The following is a 15,762-nucleotide window of genomic DNA, read 5'->3' as shown; positions in this document are numbered from 1 at the left end:
GTAAATTGCAAATTTCTGAAATTGATCTTATTAGAAAACGATCATATATTGCATACGTCCTGAATAATCAATTGACAACGGAAAAGAATACCTTGCTGTCAATGATGAGGGAGATCAAAGTTAAAGGAAACATCACATCTCTTAATAAACAGATGCAGGATCTAGAACAGGAAAACATTAATTTGAAGACACAATTGACATCTTCTCATAGAAAGAAAGAAGCCGGTGTAAAAGTGTTTGTTCCCTCGTCTTTAAAATCCCCAATTACACCTTTGACTAGTCCCCCGGACACTAGAAATAAAATTCTAATTGTAGCAGACAGCCATGGAAGGCATGTAGTTTCTGAACTTAACAGTGTCTGGCCCAAAAGTGATTTAAATATCAGCTGCATTTTTAAACCAAATGCCATCCTTTCAGAAGTTGTCAGGGATATCAAAGGACTAACGAAGCACTTTACCAAGTCTGATACTTTGATTATGCTTGGTGGATCTAATGACGAGATAAGTCAGGCTGAAAAAAATCATCAAGCTATGATTGAGAAAGTTCTTAATCAAACTTCGCACACAAAAATAATTGTTGCAGGTCTACCTTACAGACACCATAATCCTGCTGTAAATAATCGAATAAGCTACCTCAACATGGACATTAAAAATTTAGTAGACAAATTCAATCATGCAGCCTTCTTGCCAATAAATGAATTATCGCGTGATCATTATACTAGGCATGGCCTTCATTTTAATAGGTCTGGGAAAAAAAAGATAGCTTGCATGATTAGAGATGTACTTAATCCAACACCCAGTGAGAAACCACCAACTGTTACACATATAAGGCCACTCAACATCAATGTCATGAAAACCAGCATGGGGAATATGTTCAGTAAATTTGAAAATGACTCAACGGTGGCATTTGCCCACACCATTTCAGGCGATCTTCACTGCAACAGAAATATGTCGGCTGGTGTAGCTGTAGCTTTCAAAAATAAGTTTGGGAGACCTAAAGAAACAGACTACATTAATACAAGATTAACCTTGCAAGTTGTGGAGAGCGGCGCCAATATCTACAGTCTAGTTACCAAAAATGATTATAATGGGAAACCATCAAGTCAAGAATATGATGAGGCCTTTGAACAACTAAAGGAAGATTTTAAAAACAAAAATCTGAAGACCCTCATCTGTTCGGCAATGGGATGTGTTCGTGACTGTATAGAAATAGAACACTTTGTGAAGAATATTGTACATTTTCAACAAAGTACAAAGGCAACAGTCTACATCATATCGCATGAACAGCCAGCTGCAAGGAGAAGACTGTGGAGGGGGCTTTCCCACTCTGACTTCTTCGAGAAGCTGCAATCATCTATTGCTGCAGAGTACAGTGATGCCACTCAACCCTCATGTTCGCTTTCCCAGGAGACTACGGATGTACACCTCTCAACCCTGAAGAAAAATCTACAAGAAGGAAAGAATTGTTCCAGCCCAGCCCTACAACAGAATCTCCTTAACCATGGAGTTGCTCCAGATCATCTAGAGTCCAGCTGTGAGGAATCAAGATCAAGCTCATCAGTGAAAGTGATGAATGTAGCAGAGCAGTGCAATGTTTTACCTTACCCAGATGCAAGTGTCTGTGCTATGGCTTCTGTTGTGAGTGCTGATGTTGGTCAAAATCAGAATGAGGTGCCCTCATCTTTAAACTCAAAAATCAGCCAATTATTGGATCCAATGTAAATAGTAATGCAACTCACTGTTTTCAGACATCTATTGTAAATAATATTTTTTGTAGTAGGGTAGAAAGTACTTTTAACAATGAGAATTCTTTATTGAAACTCCAGAGATCAGTTCATGATATGTTTATGCATATGAACATTCAAGGCTTAAATCCAGGTAAAGTGGCTGATTTAAATATGTTTCTATCACAGTTTGGACGTAAAATTAAGATTTTTGCACTAAATGAGCATTGGATCAATGAGGACTCATTTAATATTTTTAACACCTTTGATAATTTTAATTTGGGAAATGTGTTTATAAGAAAAAATAATAAAAAAAGAGGAGGTTCTTGTATATTAGTGCATAAAGAATTTAACTTTAAAACAAGAGCAGACCTGGAAGTATTAAATGAGGATTTCATTTTTGAAGGTTCATTTGTTGAAATTGTGGAAATGAATTTACTAGTGGTATCAATTTATACAGTTCCAGAATATAACATAAGAAAGCTTTTCCTCACTAAACTAGAACTTTTAATGAATCAATTAAAAAATGAAAACAAAACTAAATCTATCATACTGGCCTCTGATTTCAATATAGATATTCTCAAAAGTAACAACTTAATTTCAAAATTCTATGATATTATTGAATGTAATGGATTTAATCTAAACTTCAATGAACCAACAAGAATATCAGGTAACTCTCGCACTTGCATTGATAACATTGCGACTCAAACAAAACTCAAGGTTATCTGTAAATATAATATTGGTCTTTGTGTATCTGACCATAATGCACTGTTTATAAATCTACCTAACAAATTGATAAATGACAACAACAAAAAGGTTTTTTATAAAAGAACTTTTAGTGAAAATGCTATGAACGAATATGTAAAAACTTTTGAAATTGACAAAAGTCAATTATGTTTGGATAATTGTAATGTTAATGATAGTTACAACCATTTTTTGAGTTATTTTATAGGGCAGTTGAATCATTATTTCCCACTAAAGGCTGTAAAAAAGAAATCTAAGATAAAAACTGTTATATTGGATTGGGTAACAACAGGTATCAAGGTTTCTAGCAAAAGAAAGCGTGAGTTGCATTGGCAAGCCAAAACCAGTACAGACCCAATTTTTCTTAACTATGTAAAGTCTTATAAAAAGATATTTCGTAAAGTTGTAAACAGTTCTAAAAAAAGGTCTAACAGCAAATACATAAATAATGCATTAAATAAACCAAAAGCTATGTGGAAAGTTGTAAATAACGAATTAGGCATTAGAAAAGAGGATAGTTGTGGCAATCATATTTCATTAAAAGTCTCTAATAATGAATTAATTGAAGACCAAAATGTTGTTGCCAAAACTTTTAATTCTTTTTTTTTAAATGTTGTTAATAGCTTAAACTTGCCAAATCCTATTGTAAAGGGTGTCCATCCAAATATGAAAATATCTGTGGATATAAAGGGGTGTTCACTGTACAACTTTGAACCAACCAACAAAAATGAAATTTTAAAAATAATATTTTCTTTGAAAAATAAGACATCGGTGGGTTGGGATGAAGTTCCCATTTCACTCATCAAAGCAGTAGCAAATAAAATTGCTGAACCCCTCTCAGATATAATTAATAAATGTTTTGAATGTGGTATTTTCCCGGAAAAATTGAAATACTCTCATATTACTCCAATATACAAAAAAGGGGCTAGAACCGATATAAATAACTACCGCCCAATATCTGTTTTAAGTAATTTTTCAAAGATATTTGAAAAAGTTATCAATTTCCGGCTAGTAAACTATTTTAACAGCAATGATTTGTTTTATGAAAAACAGTTTGGGTTTAGAAAGACATTCAGCACCAATAGTGCACTGATTGAATTTATCAATGATGTTACAGGGGCTTTGGACAGGTCTGAAACTACTGCTGGTGTTTTCTGTGACCTGTCTAAAGCCTTTGACTGTGTGGATCATTCAATTTTGCTTTCTAAATTAAAAGACTACGGTATAAAGGGTAAAAGTTTTTCTTTATTAGACTCTTATTTACAGAACAGAAAGTATAGAACAATAGTGACCAAAAACGGTGTGAAACATATGTCAAACTGGAATTTATCTAATTATGGTGTACCTCAAGGGTCAATATTGGGCCCTCTGTTTTTCCTGATCTTTATTAATGACCTTCCAAAAGCTATTGGCAGAGATTTAATCTTATTTGCTGATGATACAACAGCAATCATAAGAGAGGATTCAGTAAATAACTTAATTGTATCAATAGAAAACACTTTGGATTGTATGAAAAATTGGTTTACAGATAATGGTTTAAAGCTGAATATTGACAAAACTCATATAATTAAATTTTCTTTAAAAAACAATGTAATTCTCGATAAAATTCCAAATTTAGTAGAATCTCATAGATTTTTGGGTGTATTGCTTGATACTCATATTAATTGGAAGATTCACATAGATAAGATGAAAGGCAAACTAAGATCTATTTCTTTTGCTTTCTTTCACCTGATAAACTGTGTACCTCAGGATACATGTATCACAGTTTACTATGGATACGTTGAATCCATCTTGAGGTATGGAATCATACTGTGGGGAGTGTCAACAGAAGTGAAATCCCTACTAATTTTACAGAAAAAAATTATTAGAATCTTAACCAAATCAAGAAGGAGAAAATCATGTAAAAACCTGTTTAAAAATCTTAGAATTCACACCATTTTTGGATTATACATAAATGAAATTCTAAATTGGATACATAACACTAAGGAAAATTTGTCAGATGCAGTCAAATTTACACATAATTATAATACAAGGAATAAATATAATTTCAGATTACCACATCACAAATTGACGACTTTTAGGAACAGCCCTCAATATATGGGACTTAGATTGTACAATGAATTACCCCTGTATCTTAAAAATTTAAATGCTACTCAATTCAAAGATAAAATAAAAGATAAAATAATTGAGAAAGCCTACTATTCACTTGACGAATTTTTGGAGAACCCTATAATGTAGATAAAAATTGTCTGATATCCTACATGAGTTTATTTTAATTATTTTAACTATTAATTTTACTATATAATACATCACTATGACGAAACACCTGTTCTTATGTATGAAATGTACTTTATAAAGAACGTATTGTGTAAATAAAATATGTCTTATGTCTTATGTCTTATGTCTTTTATGTTATCAGCAAGTTTGGTTGGTTAGGTTAGGTTATGACATTTTAATTTTATAAAAAGTTAATTTTATAACTAAAATTTATAAAATTAACTTAATTTAAATTTTTCAACTTAGCGGTTCTAGCGGCGAACGCTGACACTATGTTAGCCATCGTCCCTCCCGTGTGCCCCACCGGAATACAGTACCTAATACAACAAATAATCACATCTGATTTTAATAAGGTAACACATTGAAAAAAAAACAAACAAATAAATACAGCTGAGGTATTTTAACATTAGGTATATTGAATGTTCCCTTTACAGGGTGTCCACTGACAGGGAAACATGGGAAAACCGGGAATTATGCGTGAATTTTGTATTTAACCGGGAATTTTTTGCCATGACCGCGGGAGACGACGATGGCGTTCCCGTGACCGCGGGAGACGACGATGGCGTTCCCGTGACCGCGGGAGACGACGATGGCGTTCCCGTGACCGCGGGAGACGACGATGGCGTTCCCGTGACCGCCGGAGATGACGATGGCGTTCCCGAGACTGCGGGAGACGACGATGGCATTCCCGTGACCGCGGGAGACGATAATGATGTTCCTGAAACCGTGGAAGACGACGATGACGTTCTCGTGACCGCGGGAGACGACAATGACTTTTCGGTGACCGTGGGAGACGATGATGGCGTTCCCGTGACCGCGGGAGACGACGATGGCGTTCCCGTGACCGCGGGAGACGACGATGGCATTCCCGTGACCGCCGGAGATGACGATGGCGTTCCCGAGACTGCGGGAGACGACGATGGCGTTCCCGTGACCGCGGGAGACGATAATGATGTTCCTGAAACCGTGGAAGACGACGATGACGTTCTCGTGACCGCGGGAGACGACAATGACTTTTCGGTGACCGTGGGAGACGACGATGACGTATTCGTAATCGCGGAAGACGACCATGACGTTTCCATGACCGCGGGAGATGACGACGATGTTTCCGTAACCACGGAAGACGATGACAACGTTTCCGTGACCGCGGGAGACGACGATGGCGTTTCTGTGACTACGGGAGACAACGATGATATCTCCGTGACCGCGGGAGATGACGATGGCAGTTTGTGTAACGTTTAGTAAATTTTCTTGATCAGATCAGTAATATGGTGAGTATAAATATAAAAACCTTCTTTTGTATTTATTTTTTTGCCTTTGTTTTCAATATCCAGAATATACATATTTTTATTTTTATTTGAGTATGTATGATTGGTCTGGAGTATATGTTCGGCATATGAGGATTTTTGCGTTGTCATGTTGTTCGATCGTATCGCCTGTATATGCTCTTTGTATCTGACTTCAAAGGCTCAACCTGTTTGACCTATTTAGTACTTCTTACAATGTAAGTGTTAAAAATCAAATGTTTTCAGGGTACTTTGGTATTTTAATTTACTTATTAATATTTATTTGTCCGAGTATGTTAGCACGATAACTCGAGCAAAAATCATCCAATTTTGATTAAATGTTGTGTAGACCCTATAGGAACAGGGATTTATGGGTTGATGATTAGTTTTTCTCATTTTGACCCTCAAAACATAGAATTTCCCTCTAAACCATTTTGTAGCTTAAAAAAATAATAATTTAGAACCCATCCTAAAGTTTTTTGGTACGGTTAAAAATTAAAAACGGAGTTAAATTTAAAAAATCTAAATTTAAAATTCCTTTGTCATTTTTATGGAGAAATAAGAAAACTGCAGTGCTTGTTTATGGATATATTTTGTTCAAACCTAATTATAAGCTAATACAGTATTATTATTTTATAATAAAGCTAATACGATGTTACTAAAAAAAATATATTTTATTACCCTACCCTTAGCAGCAAATCTAAGTACTTGTTAAACGTAATGTTATTTAATTTAAATAGGGAATAAATCTGACATATTAAAGAAAAATATTTAATTGACAATACAATCAGGCATAGACCTGTCCTGTTCGGTGAATGTGGAATTAAGTATAGTAAATCAATGAAAAGCTGTTGGCCTAAATTATGAATTTTAATTTGATATAGTCAAGAAGTTAATAGTAGCTATGAAATTGTACAAGTATTTTGGCAGCTGGCTGACTTTCAGACATGTTTTTCAATCATTTGAGGAAAAAGAAATATGTGCACAATCACAATCATATTAATCCAGTTGTTGTCTTTTGAATTCAGAAATTTAGCGTAGGTCCATGTTTGTTATACAAGTCAGCTCAGTTGAAAACCATTCAACTTGGAATTCATGTTTGTATTTACCTGTAGTTGCAGTTTTGAAATGATTTGTATCAAGACGTTCCAATTATTGTTTTATAACATAACTAAATACAGTGGATGACTATAGATACACCACTGTGAAATAGATAGTAGACATTCCATTTGTATGTAAAATATGTAGTATAAAAGAACTTTGTTCAATTGGGCCGAATGTGCTCTGTAAGCACATATTACTTTAGCACATTTGTCATTGTTGCATAATTTATTTTAAGCCTCAAAGTTTTTACAAATAATTATTAATATTTTATCAAAAAATACAAAATTGTTTGGAATTTTGTTTTAAGGAAATCAATAATAATTTAGGTACAATCTGTTAATAAATAATGGAGGTTTTGTAATTATATGAAACCACTAGTCTACTTCTGATTGTTTTTTATCTAGTTTTGAGAGAAAACTTGAAGTGATTTGTCCCATTTGCCCCTCAAGGGCGGTTTTCCTAGTTTTTTCTTTTTTTTATGAGGTTGGCAGCCTCTTTTACCTTGCATTTACCTGTCCACGTGAGCCACAGAGGCCTATGAGTGGAAAGTATTCAGCAAAGCAAGGGGTGAGCGAAAGGGGGGGGGGGTGAACTGTACTGATAGTGGCGAGTACCAGGATCCAAAACCACAAAATCCATGCTGCCTTGTGCTCAAAGTCCTCCACCGATTTTGACAGCCATAGCAAATACTGAATAGTTCTTTTGATTATTCGTTCTCAGACGAAGAAAACTTCCAATTAGTTTGATTCTATTTTGCTAAATGAAAAGAAAAAACCCTTTAAAACTTTAAACTAAATTTAATATTTAATTTAATGCATTTATTCCTTCAGAAATTAAAGTAACTGAAGAAAAATAATAAAACCATCAGTCTAACTGATCCTTTTATGTTGATTTAGTGCCAGAAAACAACGGTATTCGGCAACCCAATTTAGTAGCCAGGAAACTCTGCCTTTTGTGTAAACAAAACATATGTTTTACTGTACAATTAGATCAGGTTGACAATAAAAAAGTAGGCCTATCTGCAGTTTTAAAACTGATTAAATATTTTGTTTATAAATATTAATTTGCCAATTGTGTTTGTACTTCTTAGTAAACATTTCATTTATAACCCAGTGCCTTTGAAATATTTTCCTGCCAATTTTTATGTTTTTGTAGTTAAAATGTAATACGTTCCTAATGTAATATATACTATCGTAATTTATCAATTTACCTCTATTTTATTTGTATACGTAGTGTACAGGTATAGGCTTAATTCAATTTAGTACTATTATGAAATTGTTAACTGCAATTTAATACATTTTAATCTGTTATTTATCTACCTAGTTTAACTTGTTATGAAAGCAATCTTTTATTTATTTTGCATGTGCAGTTTACCACCAAAGAAATCAGTTGATATTTTCAAAATAACTCATTATGTTAACTTGTTGTGATTGATTTTGATATTTGTGCACTGATATTGGTTTAATATATTTGTACAAAGTGGAATTTGTATTTAGTGACAGTGTTTTAGTATTTTTGATACCAGTATATTAATTTTGTTTCCAGTTGTAACATCACAATTCATTTTTTAGTAATATTTAAGTAATTCAACTCCTTGCATTGTACATTTGTACAATCCCTCCCTATTGTGAATGGTTGTAATAAAGTTAATAGTTAATTCATTTAGCAGAGCTCATAGAGATTGGACCTTATGCAAACTTTGTAACCTCATCACGCAATAATAGCTTAACATATTTTAGCCAAACTTACCAAGATTATTTTGACAAACACTAATTTCAATTTTGATAATTTACTTGTTTAGTTTAAAACTAAAATTAAATGTTTATTTTTTAACATTAGGCTTATGGGTTCCTATGATGGTTACAAAATAACAGATAATTGTCTAACATTATATCCAAAATGCCATTTATTACATTACGCAGTTGGTTTCTAGAAATTATAGTCTGAAAGATTATTCAATGAAAGATATGCCACACATAATATTGTTTACGAGGAATTAATATTTATTGACAATTATTATTTTCCTTAGTTACATAGTCTTTATTATGTTTTTTAGTTTTTCAACTATTATTCTAGGGGGTTTCTTAAATTGTATACCTGTGTATTTTTTAAATCTTGGTCTTTGGGAGATGACAGGATCATTGAACTTGAGAAAAAAATTGTTGGCGTCTCGGTGAATTGTAGATGGTTCGCTACAATGCATTCATAAATTTGCATTATGGATCCGCTATAGATTTGGTCAATTCATCCCCCAAAGAAGAAGGTTCAAAAGTATACTTTGACCATAACTACCTACCTCATAGTCTATATTTTTCTTGGCCAGCCGTTTTGTTTAAACTTCAGTAGATTTGTCTGATGGAAAATTGTAATAAGCTACAATTTATTTAAATTCAAATCACTTTTCCACTTACCATTTTGTTGAGCTCAAAAAGAGAGGAATCTAGATGTAGCATTGAATGTAAGCTGGTATTTATAAGTAGTAAATGTATTTAAACACAACAGGATGGTTTACATTGTAAATAATCAATAGTTCAATCTTTCAGATAAAGAAACTTTTTGTTTCAGAAAACTCACTCCACTTAAAGCCCAACAATAACTTTTATTTGTCTATATATTTTAACTAACGTTTTTTTGCTGGTTCTTGATTTAACATTCCATACTTTTCTAAATATTTTTAAGTACAACATAATATTTTTTAATTGAATTAAAATGAACTAGATTGGTTTTTATGTACCGAAGCACAAATAAATCATTGTTGTGATGATGAACCTAGGGCATACTATCATAATGTACCTTATAGCTACCATTGTAATGATGGTAATGATGATGTGTCGTATCATAAACTGTCATTATAATGATGCACCATAGTACATACCATCATCATTATGATGTACTGTAGCACAAATAAATCATTGTTATTTATTTATTTATAAACAATTTACAATAGCTACAGGTATAAACCCAAAACAGCTATAATGAAAATATAATACAATATTAATACATAAAGTAAAGAACTAAAAAATACAAAATGTGGACACAAATAGACATTATAAAACCAGTGATGATAATAGTCAAAAAGAGTGAATACAAATTAATAAAAATGGTCAACATTGTTGAAAATTTTACTTATTTTGCCTGCAAATCTAAAGGGATAAATTACATTACGTAAGCAAAGAATTTATCTTAAATTTAAACTGCTTAATAGTGTCAGAAAAAGCATATATTTTATTATTGTGGACATTTAATAAACATAAGCCTGTAAAAAGTTAAAAACTGTAAAATTGAACAGTTTTACGAGGATAAAAAATAAAATTGATGATATTGAATTATTACGAAGAACATAAAAAGCAATCTTCTTCAACAGAAATAAACTATCAACTTTGCTATTCAGGATTTAAGCCAAAAAATCAATGATAAAACTTCCCTTCTCAATGTAAGGCTTTGGAAATCAAACAATCCTCTCAATAAATCAGTTGACATATGCCAGTCACATCTCTGATTATACCTTTTTAAAAACAAGTATTGTAGACATTTATTTTTGACAATTTCTATTGCATTTTTGTGGTGTAAGTTGAAAGGAAACCAATCTAAAACAAAATATTTCAGCTTACTTCTAACAAATGAGTAAAACAATCTAATAACGGGGTCAACTGATCTGAAATTCTTGGTATTTATAATTATAAAACCTAACATTCTATAAAATACAACTAATTAATAATCAATTCAACGTGCTTATCAAATCATAGATTAGAGTCAAAAGTAACTCCTAAATCCCAGGGCCGGACTTACCTATGGGCGGAGGGGGCGAGTGCCCGGGGCCCCCTTGCACAGTAGTTTTTATTAATAACTTCGAAAATTAATCAGACACTTACCAAATGGCCTTCTTTTGTAACAGCTTTATTTTTATTTTCGTTATCCTATATTTATGGTTATTGTTAGGTGCATTTTAAGGCATTACTAGGAAAGAAATTCTTGACCCTAAGGGACTTTTCCTCAGAGTTGCATTGGGCCCCACGCTTAGGCCTGGATTACACGAGCATATGTGTTAGGCTGTGACTGTGACGGACAAGTTTCAGTTTCAAGGAAGCCGCTCGCCCGAACGTACGGCCGCGGCGAATGAGTTGAAGGGACTATCTTCAAGGGTTACAAGGGTTGCGCTTGGGGCAAAAATACAATAAATTGTTTGTAAAATTGTGTTGTGTTAAATGGAGATTCACAATTGTACTGCAAACTAACAGTACAAAAACAAAGCTGAAGTGAGTAATGTTGTATTCAATGCTATGTTTGTGTTGTATTAATCAATATTGGATCAATATTATTAGACTTTTATTGCAAGATTTTGCTCGTTGATAAGAAACTCAAACTTGAAAGTCCTCAATGGTACTTTTAATGCTAGGACTTTAAACATATTATAAAAACGAGAATGCCATAGGTACCAAAACCATTATGGAAATAAACATAAGTCATATTTTATATTTTATGGTTTTTTACGAAAAACAAAAATCTCTACAACCCAACAGTTGTGTTTTAGAGTTAATGAATTTTAATGAAAAACCTAGTTCCAAGCCTATTTTAATTGTATTGGTGTTGATACGTAGGCTAATTGAAAACAGAAAATGTTATGTATATAAGTTAATATACATTAAAACTATATACACATGAATGAGCAACGTTTACTACTTCAACAATTAAAAACCACGCTATATGTCTCTAACGAGGTGGCTAAATCGTGGCAAAAAACAAAAGATTTTAAAATTCAAATTAGTTTGATTTTTATTATTAGAAAAAGAGTTTTAAACCTAAATAAAATAATCACACCTATATTGTAGTAATATTGAAAAATCATACAAATCGACAGCAATAATGGATAATTTAAATACTTAATAAACAAAAATATATCAATACTTCTAATCCAAATATATTATGGTGGCCTACCATGCTACCATACCAAATATGCCGTAACTGGTACTACAAAGCAATTGAAACATTTGGTCAGAGTTTGTTTAAATAGTGAATGCAAGTGATTAGGTTTCAAACGTTTTTATTTTTTGTGTATAAAATTAAAAGATGCTGTATATAAAATATGTTAAAATAGTTATATTTTAAAACGATTTTTGATATAGAACTTATTGCTTATTTGGCCTTAAACTGCTCTATTTTAAGCCTAAATTCAGAAGTTTTTCCCGGGGAGGACCCCCCACCCAAACTGAAATCCTAGGGCCCCATTGGGAAATTCGCCCGGGGCCCCTGAAGTCCTAAGTCCGGCCCTGCTAAATCCTTATTAATTTGGTCAACTCTTTTGAGTTTAAAATCATTTACTGAGTACGGAAAAGGGTTGACTACCTTTTTTCTTGTAAAGCTCATCGTAACACATTTTTTAATATACAGTTCCAGGTGATTATCCAGACACCAACTTGAAAGAAGATTAAGAGATGCTTGTAACATATGCTTATCATTCCCTCCTCTATTGGCTCTAGATTCATTATGATTATGCACTGTATAAAAACCCCTATTATTATGATGATGTAACATAGCACATTTCATCAAAACGGTGATCAACTCAACTCAATGCAGTTTTCTCTACGCTTTGCTCCCCAAAAAATAAGGCTACCACCATCTTTTTTATCATGTTCATTTTTGAGAGGAATAGTTGCAAAAACAATGAGTATACTATTGTACAGACAGTACAGTAAATACAGTATTGTAAGCAAGAGCATTGTACAAATTTTTTTCAAAATTAATTGTACAAAACTTAAATGTATTTGAGTTTTTGTACCTTCTTTTTGAGTAATGATAACTGCTTATTACAATTATTTATTTAACGTTATTTACCTTTTGGTAACTGGTAAACTGGTTGTCGTATATAAGACTGTTTAGCATGAAAGCAAAAGCCTATCTGCCAACAGTGATGCATAAGGGTTTATAAGCTTATAAACAAGCTTAAACATTTTTTTTTTTTCATTTTTTAACAAAATTTACAATACACAATAGTTTCCTGTTTTCCTAATCCCAGTGATAATTGTTGAGTTATTTTGATATTCTAAAAAAGCAATAATATTTTCTTTGTTATGATTTTTGAAATTGTGTTTGTAGAAATATTACCTCATATTTTATATTTTACTGGTAAGAGCTATGCAGTGCTCGATTTGTAATAGATGAGGTGCCGGAACTATTACCTATTTAATGTGATTAGTACCTATTTATTTACTTATTTATGCCAATATTTTGATCATTCTGAGAGAGAGGTACCGGATCTCCGTTCCTCCATGTTTCCCCGCAAATCGAGCACTAGAGCTATGTATGGATTTCTAGTGAATTTGATGTATACTAATAATCTTATTGTTTTAGGACTTAAACAGTTGAATTTGTTTTGTGTTCGTGTTGGTATTAAAAGTCAATTGATGTTTATTTTGTATGATATTAATTATTTTTATTAACAATGGAGAACATTCGGTGTTGTATATTTTGACATATTTTGTTATTTTACTCACAATTATGTCAGTCTCTGTATGTTTTTCCATTCGGTATGCATTTGAAATATTGTAATACATGATTGTTATTTAGGTAATTTTGTAAATAATAGTGTACAAAATTATTTTTTAACTTATACGGTATAAGCCTTTATCATTCCTGAAATATCATATTAATGTTTTTACTATCATATAATACTGTCATATTTTAATAAATAAATTTAGAAAGAGGCATTTGTAATGAGCAGCATAGAAATAATATCATTTTTCATAGTTCAAAATATTTAGGATTTTGTAATTTTATGACTGATAAAGGATCTGTGATATAACAGTAAGAATTTATTATTCACTTGTAGTAAATTTAACTTTACTCAAAATAAATTTCCAAACATTGTTAATTATTATTGTGGTTGATTAGGGGAGAAATTTATGAAGATAATATAGTTGTAAATTTTTCAACAATAATAATATGAATGGCAAGGATATGGAAGAACATGATTTATTTTTTAATACTGTACATGTTCTTGATTAATAAATAAAATTATGGTTTTGCACCATGTCAAACTCAAGCCACACAAATAATGTAAAACATAATAAACAGGTTACCTTATGCTGGCTTTTAGAGTTGCTTTGTGCTTTATTTGAATGTGAGGCTTTGTCATTGTTCCAATCAACTGTATTATTGTTTGATGTTGATTTCTAGCTTTTGTTATAGTAAAATTATTTTAAAATTTCATTATATTGATGTAAATATAATATTAACAAAATAGATAGGTATATAACATCGGCTATATTTTATTCATAATGTATTAGATAGTAACATCTCCAGATAACAATCATAATATCACTTATGTATTATTTATAAAATACAATAAATAAATATTAGATTGTTGGTTAGAAAAAATTGAATTTTAAATTTGTTAAATAATAGCCTTTATTGCAATTTTAGATATAGGAAAACGCTTTTAGTGGTAGGCCTATGTAATGTGATCAACTTACATGAAATATACAATTTTAATTTAATTCTATTATTTTTTTAAATAGTTTTATAACCCTTTTAGCCCCAAAGTTCAATAAATGGGTCAGATAACATAACCAATTAAACTCGCAAAAATATTTCTGAGTACCTACTCAGCAAAACTCAGCTACAATAGGTAAATAATCAAAAATCTGACAAATATACTTTAACCAACTACTCTTAAGTGTTAAATGTTTGAGCAAGAGTCTAAAGCTGAATTTAGAACTTAAATCACTGAATTAGATTATTAGAATAACTGAATCACCACTTAAATTCAGAGGTTGCTTAGCTTTTTTGCAAATCTTTCAAATGGTGAAGAAATCGACCGCGAGTGGAAAGTAATATCCTGAAAGAGAATACAATTTTCTACAAATTACTATTATGCATTCCTTGACTCAATAAAGTCAGCCAAAATTTGCCTCCAAATAATAAGTGTGAAACCTATATTTTAAATGTATTTCTGATGGAAAACATGTTTTGTTTGATTTTAACTTGAAAACAAACTTTCATAATTATTTGTGAATGTACAGGGAGAGTGAGCTTTTTTGACCCATTAATTTAAAAAATCGGCCCTGTAGAACTGTAGATTTAGTAGTACCATTGACTATTGGATACTGAAGTTTTATTGATAGTCAAAGGTAGTACACAGATTTTCAAAACTGAATTTATAAGAGTAGATTTATGTACAGCATAAATCTTAAATCTTTATTGATCGATAAACGACACATGATACACAGCAAAACAACGCAGGGCAGGATATAAGATACGTATGCTTAATCTATGGCAGGATCAGGACCGACCTACTGCTCAACTGAACCACTGAACCATTGAGTACTGAACTAAAACCATAGATTAAATTTTTTGAACTAGTTACCTTAAGCCTTTGTTCTTGCAGGATGAAGTTATGATTCTCCTTAAGAAAGAAGGCTTAGGTAAAGAACAAAGGCTTAAGGTAACTAGTTCAAAAAATTAAATATTCTGGTTCTTGCCACTGGGGAAATACCCCCCCCCCCCTTCACCCGAAATAGAAAGGGGGGGAGGCTCATACCATATTTTCTTTTTATTTTTACATTAGGATACATTTTAATCAATAAATAAAAATTTTTAGGCCATTTATAAAGAAAAAGTATTTTTGGGTAC

Source organism: Macrosteles quadrilineatus, unplaced genomic scaffold (assembly GCF_028750875.1).
Source record: "Macrosteles quadrilineatus isolate MER2022 unplaced genomic scaffold, UCM_ALF_1.0 Scaffold_3__2_contigs__length_128488019, whole genome shotgun sequence".
Lineage (NCBI taxonomy): Eukaryota > Metazoa > Arthropoda > Insecta > Hemiptera > Cicadellidae > Macrosteles > Macrosteles quadrilineatus.
Note: the sequence above shows the minus strand (reverse complement) of the source record.